Source organism: Malaya genurostris, chromosome 3 (genome assembly GCF_030247185.1).
Source record: "Malaya genurostris strain Urasoe2022 chromosome 3, Malgen_1.1, whole genome shotgun sequence".
Taxonomy (NCBI): Eukaryota; Metazoa; Arthropoda; class Insecta; order Diptera; family Culicidae; genus Malaya; species Malaya genurostris.
In genome coordinates, this window is record NC_080572.1 from 62,713,254 (window position 1) to 62,731,152 (window position 17,899).

Genomic DNA, 17,899 nt, shown 5'->3' on the forward strand with positions numbered 1-17,899 from the left:
AAGCACTAGGATCGCGATTGATCGAAAGCGTTTTTTTTTTTTTTGGAAGAGAGTTCCTGCGACGCGTGCCTGGTTGTGAAATAAAATCGATTATACTCAGCGTACTGTCAAACATCCGGTAAACAAGAATGTTGTGAGGTGCATCATAGAGTGGGAATATGATTGCTTGGGGCAATTCACGCAGAGTATGAATGTAACGAAAACGCTCGAACGTTTTCAAACAAAACCTTACGATTTCATTCTCTTCCGTAACATCACCATCACCGCCCAAGATAGGCCGCTCCAGTCGAAAACCAAACCAAAATGATTATAAATACTTTTGTCACACTTTCCCATTGAAAGAAATGGTTTTAAATTCTTCGGTTATCGTTTTTTTTATTTAAAATAAACTCACTTTTCAATTTAGGACAGATTTTCGTCACAAGATTTCCAGTTCGTCATGTTTCTGAATATCTACTAATCAATTCGTCTCAAAACATGATCACTATTTCGCACAATTACACTACTATTGAATGCTGGATGACTTCATAATGTGTAATGTTCACTTGTTCAATTAACGATTAAAAACTTCAAAAAAATACCCGACAAGCAATAAAAGTCTTCAAAAATGTGAGATGAAAGTTTTTCACTTAGTTCACTTGATTGCGCTTTGTTTTTATCTCATTTGGTTTCCCAAAGTTGCCAAGTTATTTCATAATGTTACAAAACAAAATTGTTTTTCTTCTTCAAATTAGCATCAAAAAGTATGTTTTTGATATCCGTGACATTGGTTTAATTATATTATTGATATTAATATTTCAATAGAACTGTTTTGGCTTCGAATATTACCAGTTAGAGCATGTTAAATACTAATGGAATAACCATTGTGGCAAATCTAGTAGCACTGGTTTCTTTCCGCTATATGTCAACATAACGCTGTTAAGTGTGTGTGTGTGTTTCATCGGTTGTGCACAGAGATGCCAGATATTTTCATAGAAAATATGTATTACTTAGCATAGAAAGTCTATATCTGCTCTATCTGTTTTCATTAATAAAATGATGTTAAAAGATAGTTCTTTATATCTCTGTAAGTCATTGCCCCACTCACTAGAATATTCAACGCGGATATTTTTTATCAATAAAAATATATATGTATAAATCACTTCAAATTGTTTCAAAATTTTAATACAAATGTTTGTCAATGATCATAATCAATTATCTGCATTTTATCAGATTTCCACTTTAACATGTGATTTGTCCGTTGATTGATAAACTTTCAAAGAATCTCTGCAATCAAATACTAATAGATACTCAGAGAGAAAAGTCTAATTTTTTACTTCTTACTTTTTATGAACCTGTACAAATCTGTATTAAATTTAGGAAATCTGTATAAAATCTGTACTTTGATTTAAATCAGTATGCGAACACATAAATCTATACAATACAGATAAATTTGTATAAATGGCATCTCTGGCTCTGCATTTTGTTTTATGAAGGGCTAATACCTAAATAGTAACAATTCCTTTTTTGTTTTTATTTAAAGTTCACCAAATTAACTTTACAGTAAAATTTTAAATTTAAAGCGAAAGGTAACGGAAACGACCGGAAAATTTTTAAACGTTGAAATGATTTCAAACTGGTTCTAAAAATATCGTGTGTTGTTTCATAGTTGGCATTAGGCCGTTTTTAAGAAGAGCTCTGACATTTTGAACCTGACAGTGTAATAGTATAATATTTTGTTAGGATTGCTGTCGCCATTGCTAATGTATAGGATGAATAAAGGACCAACGATAGGATGGGTAAAAATCCATTGTGATGAAATTAGGAACAGAGTAGTGAACACATCATAAGTGTTTTTAGCTGTTTTATGAATATTACTTAAATTTTCAAGAAAAGTGAATCAATTCTTAACGTGGAGCAAGGCAAATGAAGCAGTAATGTGAAATAGTTATAGTGATTTTAGTGGCTAAATCGGGGTTTTGAGGCGACGTCCTTACAAATGAGATGAAATAGGGAGCCCTCACCCTATCTTTTCCCAAGAAACTCACTCCGTTGTCTCGATAAGTAATGAAATAATGGTGAAATACTTACCTGTAATAGTGTAGAGATTCGTTGGTTGATTTCTGCACTAGTAATAATATTAAACGACTGTCAAAATATTCAAATCGAATATATGTTGTTTTTCAAATGCTTTTGAACCTACGAAGTTTGTAAACGAAAACTAACTTTCACCCGAATTTTTTTTTGTCTTCTTCTATCGAAAGGTAAAAGAATTACTGGAGAAACCGACTTCTGTTAGGAGCTCCGAAGACCCCTACACACATACCAGGAACCACATTATTATGAAACTCAGGTGATCCTACATGAGATTTTCGCAAAGTTTTAGTTTATGATCTAGGCTTCCACAAAAATATTCCTTCGGTGAAAAATTGAATACATCATTTTTTAACATTATAATGTGACCAATAATTTTACTCGATTTTCTCATAGATGGCTGAACCGATTTTCACAAACTTGGATTCAAATGAAAGTTCTTACGGTCCAATTTATCTCGATTCAACTTCCGGTTCCGGAACTACAGGGTGATATGAACAAAAAAAAATGAAAAAAATGTCATTCAATTTTCTTAGAGATTTTCACAAACTTAGATTCAAACGAAAGATCTTATAGTCCCGTAGATCGCTATTGAATTTTATCTTTATCCAACTTCTGGTTCCGGAATTACAAGGCAATATGTGCAAATCTATGAGAAAATGCGAACTCAATTTTCTCGGAACATTCTTTTCGATATTTACAAACTAAGATGCAAACGAAAGGTATTGAAATGCTTTTAAAAGTTCCCGAAAATTTGATACAGATCCGACTTCCGGTTCCGGTATTACATTTAGTAAAAATTTTCAATTTCATGAGTATTTTTCGCAAGCGATGGCGAAACGAGGTGCACATGAATATAAAATTTACTGCTAGATCCATCTAGTTTACAGACATAATTATTATTTTAAACTTTTTCGTGGATACGACTTACTTTACTATAAGGAGTGTATCGAAAATAAGCTATCCACAAATTTTTCTTTTAAATTATGATAAAAAACGATACTTTATTCAAACTAAAAATTGATCCTTTATTGTACGAGGTTAAACTTGAGCACAAAGAAAACCGGATGAAATTTATGTTATTCCTTTACAAGTTTTCGAACTTTTGATCGAACGCTCTTCATCAAGTTCCGGACAAGTGTTGCATCGCATTTTTCAGACGCTTGAGCCCAAATTTTTTTGAACTCCTGCATGTTTCCAGCTGCCTAACCAGTCTTCTTGAAGACCCTCTTCACGATTGCCCAGTAACATTCGATGGGTCGAAGCTGAGGCCAATTTGGTGGATTGATATTTTTCTCAACGAAATGTATACCATTTTCCGCAAACCAATTGAGAGTGGTTTTGGCATAGTGAGCCGACGGCAAATCCAGCCAAAACAGTGGAGGTGTACTATACTTCTTATATAAAGGCAGCAATCTCTTCTGGAAACACTCAGATCGATAGATTTCTGCATTTATAGTTCCGGTAGTGTAAAAAACCACAGGAACATATTGCTTGACATACCAGTACCTTTCGACCGAATTTCTCCACTTGAATCGACCTGTCCGCATCGCTCACATCCTCCCCAACGACGACAGTAAAGTATTGTGTACCTGGAAGGGTTTTTGAATCCATCGTCATCGTCCATCGGAACGCATGCATCCGGACCCTGCAAAAGACGCGAATACAATTTCCGGGCCCTTGTTGCTGCTTGCTTCTTCTGTTTTACACTTTGTTCCTAGATTTTCTGCTTCTTGTAGGTCTTTAAGTGATTTCGCCTCTTGATACGCTGGACCATTCTGACACTCGTTCCTGTTGTTTTGGAAAAATCACGTATTGACATGGATTTGTTCTTCATGATTAGAGATACAACTTTCTGGTCCAGTTTCGGGTTGGAAGAACCGGGTTTTCTGCCTCTTCCTTCCTTGCCTTATAAAGTATGTTTTTAACACTGGCATGATGAATTCCTAACCGCTTCGCAAATTTTCGCATAGTAATACCCTTCTCACTTAGCCATGTGTCCAGAACTTCCACTTTCTTTTCAATACGCGACATTTTGAAAACGCAGAATTTCATCCACACAAACAAGTAAAGAATCGAAAGCTGACAGCCAAAAGCACAGCAGCTGCGATCTGAGCATAAAAAACCATCACAAATACATGCGTACAACACAAATGTATGTACATCACCTACCTGATTATTGTATTATTGTATAAATTGAACATTTTATAAAAGAGCTGAATAACATTCAAACAAGATCTTCTTATATGAAATTAGGACTGGCTTGTAAGACGTGTACTAAAAATATATAGTTTCTGAAGCGCATATCATGTCAGTATATAAGTGAATAATATTTTAACATTTCTCATAAATTGTTAAAGGAGTTATAACTATATTTTGTTCACGCTTGGCGAGGACATAGTTTTAGAATTTCTAAATTCGGCTTGTGGATATTCTCTAAATTCGCTATACGACTAGTATTTACGAGACGAGTTTGACAAGTAAGTTATCGAAATTAATATCGTATTAATTCCCAGCCTAAATCGAGAAATTCTAGATCGGTAAAAATGATCTGTTGTTGATTTTATGAATTTATGAATAAATTTGAACATTGCATTTTTGATTTAACTGGTCTTGTCCCATACAGAACTTCGTAACGCGTTGAAAGTTTGCCAAAGTCAACTAGTAGGCGTGTGGAAAAGTGTGAAAAAAATAAGTCAGTTTTATTCCTCTTCACGTTATCCAGTTATGTCTCTGACATTACCCTTAGGTATCTTAGAAAATTGGATGACTTCATAGCTTAGATTGAAAAAGCTTGGGGGACGCAAAACATATTGGGAAATTTCCACGTTCTAAATTTGGACATCCAAACGCCAAGTATTCATAATAATTTATGATATAAACACACTCAAAAAATTTCAAGTTTACCGATAGCCTAATTTCTCATACGATGCAATTCATATGACTTAATGTTGGATTAGCATGAATTTTACTGGTTTCTAGTAATTGGCATTCGGCAAAAAAGTGCAACTGTTTGAATTTATATGCACCAACTACCAACCAAGCAGATGTGTGCTTCTGTGGCTCAGTCAATTAACGGACGTATTCATGATTCAATGATTCTCGGTTCAAGTCGCGGCGGTCGCTCTCAGTATATTTCTTGCGAATTCAATAAATTTCATGTCATGGAATTTTCAAATCACACAATATTACATGTTCTTGTACGTAGATTTGCGTGAGTTGCGACGCTCCATCACAGAGAACAGACATCCAAATAGAGATTTCAATTTGTGCAAGAAATTTAACAGCTGTTTTAAAAAGCAATCACCAAGTAGCATTTCTCCTGTAGAGGCGCTTCGAGCAGCTTTCTTATTAACTCATGCGTGCAAAGTCGTGAGCAACGGTGATTTTTAATGGATTTTTACTTAACACACTTATGCCTAACATAGTTTTTTGGAAAAAGCTTGAATGTCCATTTATGTGCATCTTAGAAGATTTCAATTCACAGGGTATTTTCGAAGTGTGTAATATAATAATAACTGCACAGCATTTTAATACGACATTTCACATTTTTTCTCTAACACGATGCGTTGAGAATCACTCAAGTGTTTTGACTGGAAAACACCAATAAAACCACTTTTGTGAAATTTTTTCCAAATTTATAGATTTCCCACAATTTGTGGTAAAAAGAAAATTGTCCTCGAATAATTGGCTGTGACATTCTGACATTCTAAAATATTTTGTATCCTTATCTTCTTTAAAAGTGAAACAGAATTCAATTATGTATTTATGGTTCTTCGATTGCACTTCTATAACGCATTAACACTTCTGATTAGACGAATCTGTGAATAAAACTGAAATGATAACCTTCATAAAATATTCGTTTGGGGTAGAATGTTTTCAATAGGAGAATTTTCCTATTTTAACACTGTCCAATGGGAGAATAGTTTTGTAGAATTTCTTCTTGTGCCTCCGTTTCTCAAGAAAATACTCTTCTACTAGTATAAGGAGTGTATCGAAAAGTAGTTAGCAACATTGATTATTGAATAAAAAAGCAAAAAAAACATATTTTGACATCAGTTTTCGATATATTGTAGAAAAATTACATTTTTATGCATTTCACTGATTATATTGAAGAAAATTCTAGTTTCTGTGAAACGCTCGCACTTTGGACTTCACATTCTTCATTAAATTCTGCACAGTTACTTTTGTGACTTTTCTGGTTTCAGCTGTCCAGTTTTTTTTAACTCCTGCATGTTTTGGGACACTGTACCTTCCTACCGAAAGTGTCGCTTGACAATTGCCCAATACCTTTCAATTGGCCGAAGATCCGGGCAGTTCGATGGGTTGATGTCCTTTTCCACGAATTGTACATTATTTTTTGACAAACACTGTAGAACGGAGTTGGCGTAGTGGGCTGAAGCCAAATCCGTCCAGAAGAGAGGAGGAGCCTTATGCTTTCTGTACAGTGGCAGCATTCTCTTCTTCAAACATTCTTCCTCATACACCTTGGCGTTAATTGTGCCCTTCGTGAAGAAAATCGACGACCGCAAACCACAGGTACAAATTGCTTGCCAGACCAACACCTTCTGCCCTAACTTTTCCATCGCCACCGTGGTGTCAGCGTCGTCCAGGTCCTGGTACACCGATTTCGTATAATATTGCGGTCCAAGCAACGCTCGAGAGTCTCCCTTGGCGTAGGTTTCGTCGTCGATCCGGATGCATCCGTCCTTATTCTGTAGAATCCGGTTATACAATTTTCGCGCTCTTGTTTTGACCTGAACTTGCTGTACCAGGGACTTTTTCGGCACCTTCTGTTTCTTGTACGTTTTCAGGGAGTTCCGAACTTTGATCCGTTGAATCATCCCGATACTGGTGTTGCACTGCTTGACCAAATCCCGCGTCGACGCCGATGGGTTTTTCCTGATGTACTCAATCACTTTTAAGTACCGGCCGGGCTGGCTGAGACCCGTTTTCCTACCGCATCGGGGCAAATCCTTCTTGGAAAGGGTCTTACCAAACTTCTCGATAATATTTTTGACACTGGTGTGGTGCACTTTCACTCGTTTTGCAATTTCGTTGTACGTCACACCACTTTCTGAGCACCAAGTGTGCAGAATTTTCTTTCGCGTTTCCGGATCAATTCGACTCATCATTGAAACGATGAACCGTACCGAAACCAATCGATTGCGCAGCTGTTATTGACATGTTAACAAACATGTCACCGCAAAACACGCTGCAAAAAATTAAGCCATTTCAGAGTAATAACTGTTTGAATGTTGCTAACTACTTATCGTTACACTCTTTACTAGTATTGTGAACTTTTCGATGCTCATAATAGTAGCTTTCAAACCAGTCTAATCTGTTCGAAATCGATTTAGGCATCTCCGCGCATTTAAAACTACTGAGATTTAGCGGTTACGTAGCATATGAGATTGCATATTACCATATCTCCGGAGCCAGAAGTGACAGCCATTTGATTTTCGAGCTAGTTCAATGGTCGATTTCAAAAGAGCCAAAACTTGTTAAAAATAGGTTCAGTCAGCTCTGACATAATTGAGCGGTAAAAAATATCTGAAAGGTACATACACACAGACATTTTCCGATCTCGTCGATCTGAGTCGAATGTTATATAACACTATGGATCTCCAAAACACCGTTCGAAAGTCAGTGTTCAGCAATTCTATTACCTTTCTATAGAGAAAGGTAAAAATCAAATATCATAAGTCATCTTTGCGAAGTGATTTGTTCTGTTCAGCGTCTTTTTTTTATATGTTAAGCAAGCTTACAGAGGATTCCCTAAAAATGGTAGGAAGAATATACTCAACAAAAAAATACAAGTTTACTGGAACTTCCGAGTGAAATATAGGAACTAACAAAACAACCATTAATTGTAATGCCTTTACTTTATGAGTCGATCAATCATTATCCACTGAACATAATCAACTAAACACTGCAGGAAGGTCCCAACAGGAGGCATGGCTCAGTGTACTTTGCTCAAAGAAGTAAATACTCCACCCACATGAACCGAGAAGATGGGACTGTTAAGCGACATCGTTCCAACGACTACATCTTATGAGTTAGTTGCATTATGAAATTCTTCGTAATGGAGATTAGTCCATTAGTAAACATAGGTAGGGGAAAGTAGTCCGCCCATTGTCAGCGCATTGTTTGTCTTTCCCTTAAATATTGATTTATTTGTCTTCGATTAGAGTTGAACTGTCACACAAACTGTATAAACACACTCCTAGCTTTACCGGAAAGACGTGTTCCATTAAAGTGTTTTACTTTGTGAGTTGTTAAGCTAAATAGTTGATACACGCTATTGTAAGATGATAGAAAGCATCAGCAGGGTTTTTTTCCCTATCTTCTGCTCTTGTCGTCTTCAATGATTACCCTTCGAACATAAATACGAATCCCGCCCTAAAGCAACTCATAAACTACCCTGCGTCTACTGCATTGTAAAATATATGGAGGTAAATGACAGCTCACGAATGATCAAACAGAACAGAATCAACATGTTATCATATAATTCATAAACCAAAAACAGGAAGATTAAAAGGACGCAGTAGCCAATTTGGATTATTTTGAAGTTTAGATAAATATTTATTGGACGATAGTTTGTGTTTCATAGTTACTTGGAATAAATAGACAAAGGCATATATGTAATAGCAAACATTTTGTTAGTAGAACAGAACAGACTCACATTAAGATTAAGGATCAGTTAGTCACTTTGTGGAATGAAATACTAGTATTTAATAACAATAATAAAAACATGTTTAATCCACCTAGTCATGAAATTATGTTTTTCTCATATAACTAATGTTTTCAAGAATATTACTAAGGGATTCTTCAAAAAACTTTTATTTGAATTTTCAATAAGACCAAAAACTTTGTTTGAGCATACACTGATCTACCAGATACCAGAATTTGTACGCTGCGTAGGATCGAAAGAGACGACAAATATCGTGAGTGTAGCACTGCAAGGATCACATTTTATCGCCACCAAGAGCAACAGCACTGTACCTGGGGACAGGTACAGACAGCACATCAAGTTCAGTGGTGACCACAACGACTGCAGAGCAATTGAGATAGCAGAAAACGACAGAAGACTGCCAATTGGAAATCGTTGGATGAGCTTCACACCGTTCTTTCCGATAGAGGAACAGAGACAACAGCAACAAGGTAGATTTAATTTAATTTTATTTTTTTATTTCTCTTATAACTGACAGCCGATGGTTTACTTAAAAATGGAGTTGGTCGTTTCAAAAACTCCATGCTTGAGGTAGTTAAGATACTCGAGTGCAAGCAATTGTACTCAGCATCTATTGACGATAGAATTTAGTCTTATCGGCCCTCAGATTCGTTTCGATTAACATTTGCCGGATCTGCGTTGCCTAGCCATGTCTATATCGATAAAATTCGTCTTCCTGTTCGGCTTTTCGTACCTTTCGTACCGTTATGAATTGCACGAACTGTAAAAAATTCGGACATACAGCTACTTATTGTAGTAATAAATCTAAATGCATAAAATGCCTCATAAGGATGATCTTTGCGATAAAGATATTGAAAAATGTGTTTATTGTGGGAAGAATCCTCATGATGATCTTTCAGTATTTAAGTTGCGCTGCATTTAAGTTGCGTAAAGACAAAATGAAGCTTTCTTTAAAAGCACGGTTTAAGCGCACATATGCAGACATGCTTAAAACGATCATTTATGTCCCACCTTTGGAAACCGAAAACGGTTTTTTAAATCTTGCAGGGCCAGAGAAATCTGACTCTGACGGAAATAGTGAAGATACCTCGTTTGTCATTCCTCAAGGGTCTGTTAAGAGGAGATTAACAAACCACAAAATACCAAAAAAGCTACCCGTGTTAAATCTAAAAAGCCAAATTTAAAACCAAAAACTGTGCCTCCTGGTTTGTCAAATTCACAAACCAATCCAGGAACTAGCACAAGAAAAGACAATAATCCAGTAGGCTCCGTTTCACAGCCACCATCAGGATTACTAGAGTTTTCGGAAATTGTAGAATGGATTTTCGCAGCATTCAATATTTCTGAAGACCATCATAACGACATTCCTTCCAATAGCTAGAACTTTTTTGAAACAGTTATCAGCTCAATGGCCAGTTCTCTCAGGTTTTGTATCATTTGATGGATAATTTTTCTTCCGCCGCAAATGATCCAATCACTGTCCTGCAGTGGAATTGTCGAAGCATCATGCCAAAACTTGATTCATTTAAAGTTTTGTTGCATAGTTAAAAATGTGATGTATTTGCTTTGTGCGAAACATGGCTTACATCAAACATAGCCTTAAAATTTAATGACTTCAACATTATACGTCTCGATAGAGACTCTCCGTATGGTTAAGTGCTTTTAGGAATTAAGAAATGTTATTTCTTTTATAGATTAAGCATTCCTTAGACTTCTAGTATAGAAGTTGTTGCTTGTCAAATAAGCATTAAAGGAAAGGACATTTGCATTGTTTCGGTATATATTCCTCCAAGAGCTCAAGACAACGACAGCTTAATGAAATGGTCGAAGCCCTCCCTGCTCCAAGATTGATTCTGGGAGATTTCAATTCACACGGAATGATGTGAGGTTCCGTTTACAATGATAGCAGATCATCTTTAATATATAATATTTGCGACAATTTTAGCATGACGGTATTAACTATGGGTAGCATGACACGGATTCCAAGACCTCCTGCACGTCCAGGTGCATTAGATTTATCTCTTTGCTCGACTTCCATACGACTAGATTGCACCTGGAAAGTATTTCCTGATTTATACGGTAGCGATCATTTTCCAATCATCATCTCAATTAGCAGTAACAAAGACATTGCTAATTCAGTTAATATTCCATATGATATGACAAACAATATTGACTGGATTAAATACCAAAGTAGTATCTCAAGTACCTTGAACGCAATGGAAGAGCTCCCCCCACTTGAAGAATGTGACTTCCTTGTTTGTTCGATTCTGGAGGCCGCAGAACAAGCCCAAACCAAACGATTTCTTGGCCCATCGTCTAACAGAAGGCCCCCAAACCCTTGGAGTGCTCAGATGCTAAACACGTGAAACAAAATGCTTTCAAGACGTTTTCAAAACGAGAAGGAGGAACTCCTCAGAATTTTGAAAAATTCTTGACTTTCGAAACCAAGTATAAGAGCTTACTTCGGGCCAAGAAATGTAACTATTGGTCGAAGGTTTGTCAAGAGAAACCTCAATGAGCACTCTTTGGAATACGGCCAGACGAATCAGGAATCGTAACCTAGGAAATGAGAGTGAGGAATACTCGAATCGATGGATATTTGATTTTGCGAGGAAAGTTTGTCCAGATTCTGTTCCTACGCATAGCATTATTAGGGAGTCTTCTTCTAATGATGATTCCATTGATAGTCCCTTTTCAATGATAGAATTTTCCATAGCACTTATGTCTTGTAACAATAACGCTCCTGGGTTGGACAGAATTAAATTCAACTTGGTGAAGAATCTGCCCGACCAATTCCAAAAATTCCAATTTAGTTTTCATCACTGATGGTTTTCAACCAAACTTTCGATTCAACCCATATCTATTCCATATTACTATTGATTAACATGTCGTATAAATTTCATTATTTATGTCTGTGTAGCAAAAAAACGTGTAAATTTACGTCTTCTGAGACCGACATATATAATCGTCAAAAATGACACAATTTTACTATAAATCTAACTTATTATTAAAGGGGTTACACCACTGTAGAAAAAAAGAAGACTTTTTTGGGGAATTGTTATGGGATCCAAAAAATGTAGTAATCCGAATTTTGTATAAATCACTTTTTTAATATGTATATTCAGGTACAAAATAATGATCACTTTTAAAAATTGAAAAACAAAATGGCAGCTTGGCGGCATTTCCGCGAAAGTGCTGCATTTTGACGGCCGGAAACATAAGTCAAGTAAATCTTGATCAATCGATTCAAAAATTTTACAGAATATTCTCGATAGTTATCTCCACAGAGGTACGTAGGGTTTTTTGACAATTGTGAATATTTTTTATGAACAATTTTGTGATGAAAAAATGCGATCTTATTTTCAAAAGGCTGCCATTTTACAGAAAATCAATTAAATAAAAAAAATTAATAATAATTAAAGTTATCGAGTTTTTGTTTGCACATTTTACCCAGTTATTCTCGAACCGGAAGGACCCAAGTAAAATTCAATAGCAGGCTATGGGACCAAGAGACCTTTCATTTTAAGGTCTGAGGACAGAGGGTCACGTGTTGAGTTTTAAATCGACCACGTGGCTCGCTCAATCCCCTTTGCGCATCGTATTTCTCTTGTATACATTTTATTATTTTAATGAGAAGTTTCATCACATTATTCTATCGTATGGGTTGGACATTACATGGATTCCAATGAACAATGAAAAACTTAGAACAAAGATAGAATGTCTGTGTGTTCGGCAGCCTTGTCGAGCCAATTTTATTTCTCTCTTCTTTTTAAGAATTCTATCAGGAACCCAAAGCGAAGAAAATGGCGGATGCATTGAAACTGACTTTGTTTCACAGAGAAATACAAGACTTTATTTTTATCGCGATAACATAAATGTTTTTATGTACTAATCGCATCTAAAATAAATTATCTAGACTTTGTCACGGTAGATCTATGATACAAGCCTTCAAAGCCGAGATATTCGATGAACAAGTAGAGGTATGCATTTCCGAGCGTTCCATTTTTCTGCAGTTCTTCAGTCAGAAAAAATTACAACACGACCGCTAAACTCAATGAATCATTCTGAAAATTTCACAGAATATTCTCAACTAAATTTCGAAGACATTGTCAGGATTTTTCTACATTCTTCACCGTTTCCAAGAAAATTTAATTTGAAACAGGAAAATAGCAAAAAACCTACCACTATACGGTACTGTCCTCAGCCCTTAATCTAAGTTTGTGACAATCAGTCCAGCCATCTCAGAGAAAATCGAGTGCATATTTTTGTTACATACACACATACCCACACAGAGACATTTGGGTTTCTATATGAGAAAGTCAATAACTACACTTTTATAGAATAGAATCGTTATCATGATTTTGTGATAATACTAACAAGTAGGTACAAATTAAATAAAAAAGAATATCAAGCATAGTAAACATTACAAACGGTCCCATATGCTAATGGCGGTTTATCTGTATTAACTTTTTTGCAATTATTTTAGCGTAATTCTTTATGTTTTCAAAAATATCTTGCGATAAAATAGAAATATGGTGGCCTTGGTCATGGTAAAAAGAAATAGTTCGAAGGACGATAGTGCTTTATTCTTCCGTACCTGCACGTGCACGATTTTGCATCATCATTTTGTATGACGATTTGAATGTTTCATCGCCATATAATTTCGTAATTGGAAGTCGAATCTGAATGAAATTACACAATGAGAGCTTTAATTTTAATAATAAGTTATGAAAATCGGTTTAACCGTTACTGATGAATCGAAGTACGTTCCGTTTTTGGAACATTTCTTCACTATTATCGGTGTTTTCGGAACCGGAAACCGGAAAGTAATAGCAGCAAAGCAGGTTTATATATCCACTAACCAACAAGGTCTGACAACTGGATGATTTTACCAGTAAGTTTTTTAAACAAGCAAGTTGCACCTCGGTTCGCCATCGCTTGTGAAAAAATACTCAAGAAATTGAAATTTTTCACTTATCGCACTGTAATACCGGTACTTTTTAACCCTCTGTCTGACTGATGGGTCCAGCCAGACCTTTATCGTTTTTTTACCATCAATTTTATATATCGATAATACATAAATAAATAAACATTTATAATACATACATGAATACACTTCTAATTTACACCGAAATAATTAAAAAAAATACACGTAAATGAATAGGGGTCTGACTAGACCCATCTGTCAGACCGAAGGTATAAAAATATCTGTCAGATGGGGGGTTAAAGAACTTCAAGTCCTTTTATTTGCATATTAGTTTGCAAGAATCGGTAAAGAAATTTCAGAGAAAGTTGAGTGCGCATTTTCTAATAGATTTGCACATATTATCTTGTAGTTCTGGAACCGGAAGTCGGATAAAGATAAAATTCAATAGCAAGCTTTGGCACCATGACCTTTTGTTTGAACCTAAGTTTGTAAAAATCGGTTCAGCGATCTCTGGGCAATGTTCCCCGATTTTTGGTGCATATCACCCTGTAATTCCGGAACCGGAAGTCGAATCGGGATAAAATTCAACAGCATTCTATTGGGCTATAAGAACTTTCATTTGAATCTGAGTTTGTGAAAAACAGTTCAGTCATCTCTAAGAAAATTGAGTGACATTGACACACACAGACATTTTGTGATCTCGACGAACTGAGTCGAATGGTATATGACACTCGGCCCTCCGGGCCTCCGTTCAAAAGTCGTTTTTCACAGTGATTGCATAACCTTTCTATATGAGAACGGATGGACACACCGATTTTTAGATGGGTTGCGAAGAGAAAATTATAGGACATCCAACCGGAACTCTAAACAATAAAACACTGGGAAATAAAGCTCAACTATTTTTCAAAATTGAAACAATTAAGATTAAAACGATTAAATTAATAACAAAACACATCTTTAAATTTTTCTGTGGCGTTTCTATTTTGAATACGTTACTAAACTAAACATTTGATGTTAATTTGATTAGTGTCTTAGTTAATACTAAAACAATTTATTGGAATTAGCAAAACTTCTAATTCTTGAAGTAAAATAGTGATTCAAACACTAGAATATGATTTAACAGCTCAATGGCAATAAAGTTACCCATAATGATATTCCTTCAACACGTAACTATCTAGACCTGGAATTCGAAGAACTTAGATTCTTCCTTGACTTGTTTCGCTTTGTTAACGTTTACCACTATGTCTTCATACTAAGAAATTTGCTACAGCAAAAAACATACACGTAATTAATAGTTTTTTTTCGAATAAGTGTCCTAATAGAATGCATCATGAAGCGAATATCCGGCAAATCGATCCTTTGGATCCTAGCTTTGGATCCTAGATCGTGTAATTAAAAATAAGGAATTTTTGGAATATTGCTGCAACAGTTTTTCAGCTTGGGTTGATAGATTTTAACGAATCCATTTTGAGTGAACCACTGATAAATCATTCTAGTCAAAGTGATGCTTCATTATATACACTAGAAAAAAGTTTTCAATTCCTAAGAATAGAATACATTGTTTTCGTCCGAGACGTCAGATAGGATACGACACCTAGTGTCATATCCTTAAAGGGTCACATAAATAGTGTGGACTTTGCGTCTGCTTAAAATAAAATAAAATAAAAACTGTTAGGCGGAGATGGCGGTTCAATTTGAACTGCTTTAAGCACTGATGAGCCGAAGGCGAAACGAGAAGAAATCGAAACTAAATATGTACTTTACGTACAAACCAAAAAACCCCTAAATGTTTAGAATACATTGTGTTTTGTACCAAATAGGGAAGTCGGTTCCAATTGTAGAGTCGGGAATTGAATTCAAACAGGTTGCATGAAAGGCAACGATTTATCTAGCCGTCCTACATTCGATTTTTCACACCTTTATTTTATCTTGCATGACTAGACTAGATTTTGTTTTAGTCTTCTAAAAAAAATTTCAAATATTGTTTTGAAGTCGACTTACAGGTTACAGAAAAATAAATACATTTTTCGGTTCACTCACAAACTTTTCTCTGCACAGATTTCTTGAAATGCATCGTTAATTACTTAAGATCAAATGTACAACGATTGAAGAAAGTTCAGTTTTTTTCGTCTCGGATAGAAATGATACAATTTCACATTCATCACAAAACGGAAGCTATCAAAAAGTTCATAAAAATTTTACCAACCGTTTAATCTTTTGTTCCTAACAACTCGAATCAGTGTGAGGATTTCCGTTCTCCGTTTACCGCCGAGTCTTGAAAGCAAGTATCCATGCCTAAGAGCGTCTTGTTTTCCAATATGACACACGTTAATTACACAATAATTTATTTCTTTTTTCTGATAACTATTCTAAAAAATCTTCGTTTTCTTTTCATGCGAAGCAAACTGTACACTCTAATTTTTGTGATAAGTTTCAAACATGCAAAACACGAACAATTTAAACACTGTAGTAATACATAACATTAACTTCTTTCGCCCGACAATCGCACAGCACTGCAGCTCTGTCTTTAATTCTGTTACACAGTTGAAACGGTTTTCTATTTGTCTCGCTATTCCGGTGGATTTTACACCAAACCGATTGAAACGCGCGCTGGAACGATACTGAACGTGTTTCGGTTGCTATGATAGTGATATCACCATTCGAACACATTTCAACAAGTACTAAAATCAACTCCCCGGTATGGCACTGTGCTAAAATGAGATCCTTTCGAGAGAATGAAAAACCGAGAGCGAAAACCGGAGTTGACGTTCTAGCGGAACCAAAACAAAACTCAACAAGTGGTTTCCCGGACTCCCAGCCACCCACTGGTTTTTTTTCTATTATTATTATTATGCATAACTGGCCCTAGGCTTGATATCAATAGCCAGATACCCACACGTGCACGCGATACCTGTGCTCAACGAGAGAGAAAGAGAAAGAGCGAAATAGAAAACCAGAGAGAAAGCCAGATCGCCCTCTGGATCGAGTAACTCAATCCCATCTGGATCCCTCCGGCAATCTAATGATATCAACAGCTTATCCACATCCTCCTAGCCGGTCGGACGCGTTGGGTTGTGCTACTGATGGCGATCCGCAAGCGAGAAGGCAAACATTTTAATGCGCCAAAGAAGCTTTTCATTTGACTATTTCAGTTTCGCATGCGGTCTGTAAGTTTTTGGGTGAGCGGATGTCGCAACAGTGGCTGGCCGGAAGAAATAAGATTTATGTTTGGTACGCGAAACAGTAAATGGTATTATTTTCAATGGCAACGATTTTACGCTGCGAATAACTGGGCTGAGAGAGGGAGTCCGAAAATTTCATGGAATACCAGCTAGGAATAATTATTTGCACAAATATTTACCCGCGCTGGACTAACGTTCTTGGAAGTTACTTTTGATACATATAATGTAGGCATGACTGAATGTAAGTATTTTTTCATCATCACACATTTAATGGGAGTGTATCCACAATTAGGACTTCTTTTTGCATTCATAGCACTGAAAGGAAATGAAAATATTTGGCTTATATTTAGTCAAGTAATCCTTTCTCATACATTCGAATTATTGTACAAAAAAACGTGCTTAATCCACCTAGCAGTGAGATGATACCTTTTTGTATCAATCCGCATGTGTTTTTTGCATGAATATTCTTCGGTGTTTCAGTTTTCATGACATTATTCTAATGTCCGTCGTTTTTAGTGGCAATTTGGGATTTTAATCACTCATTACTCTGTAATGTCGAAACTGCAAATCGGATCGAATTTGAATCTAAAAGTGTAATAATCGATTGAGCATTCCATGATATGTCGAAGTAATTTCCACTTTAGAGTTTACGGTTATTTAAGCTACTTCCAGAGCCGGAACCAGCATAACCCAAACCGATTCGTATGGCCATATGACGAATGAATTGCAATAGTTTTGAGTCCAACTTTAAAGCTTTTCGGGATTGTCATCTTCTATATCGCGAGTTTTAAAAATTCTTCCTTCCGTGGAATTTGGCCTTTCTGTTTCAATAGACTTCGCAGCCGATTCTTAGTGTACAGAATCATTGCATGGCTAGTACTATGGATTCTACTGACACTAAGAATCCTTCCAGGTCAGGGCTCGAACATACGACAACTGGCTTGTAAGACCAGCGCCCTATGCATTGAACCACAAACCCGGGCCCCTGTGCAAGGTCCAATTTTGGCTAATTCCCTCCAACAT

The 17,899-nt window shown here is 36.1% G+C and overlaps 1 protein-coding gene across 4 annotated transcripts in view; it reads right to left on the reverse strand.

Moving 5' to 3' along the window:
* The window catches only part of LOC131434660 (neuropeptide Y receptor type 2), a 231,705-nt gene extending 215,405 nt beyond the window's left edge, over positions 1-16,300 (reverse strand). For 2 of the 4 annotated variants that reach the window (XM_058601614.1, XM_058601616.1), the window contains exon 1: positions 15,901-16,300. The gene's annotated coding sequence lies outside the window, so the exon portion shown is untranslated. Of the gene's footprint in view, positions 1-2,070; positions 2,433-15,695; positions 15,852-15,900 lie in introns of those variants that run through there. The other 2 variants (XM_058601618.1, XM_058601617.1) reach the window with 2 other exon arrangements.
* Between the last annotated feature and the right edge of the window lie 1,599 nt (positions 16,301-17,899).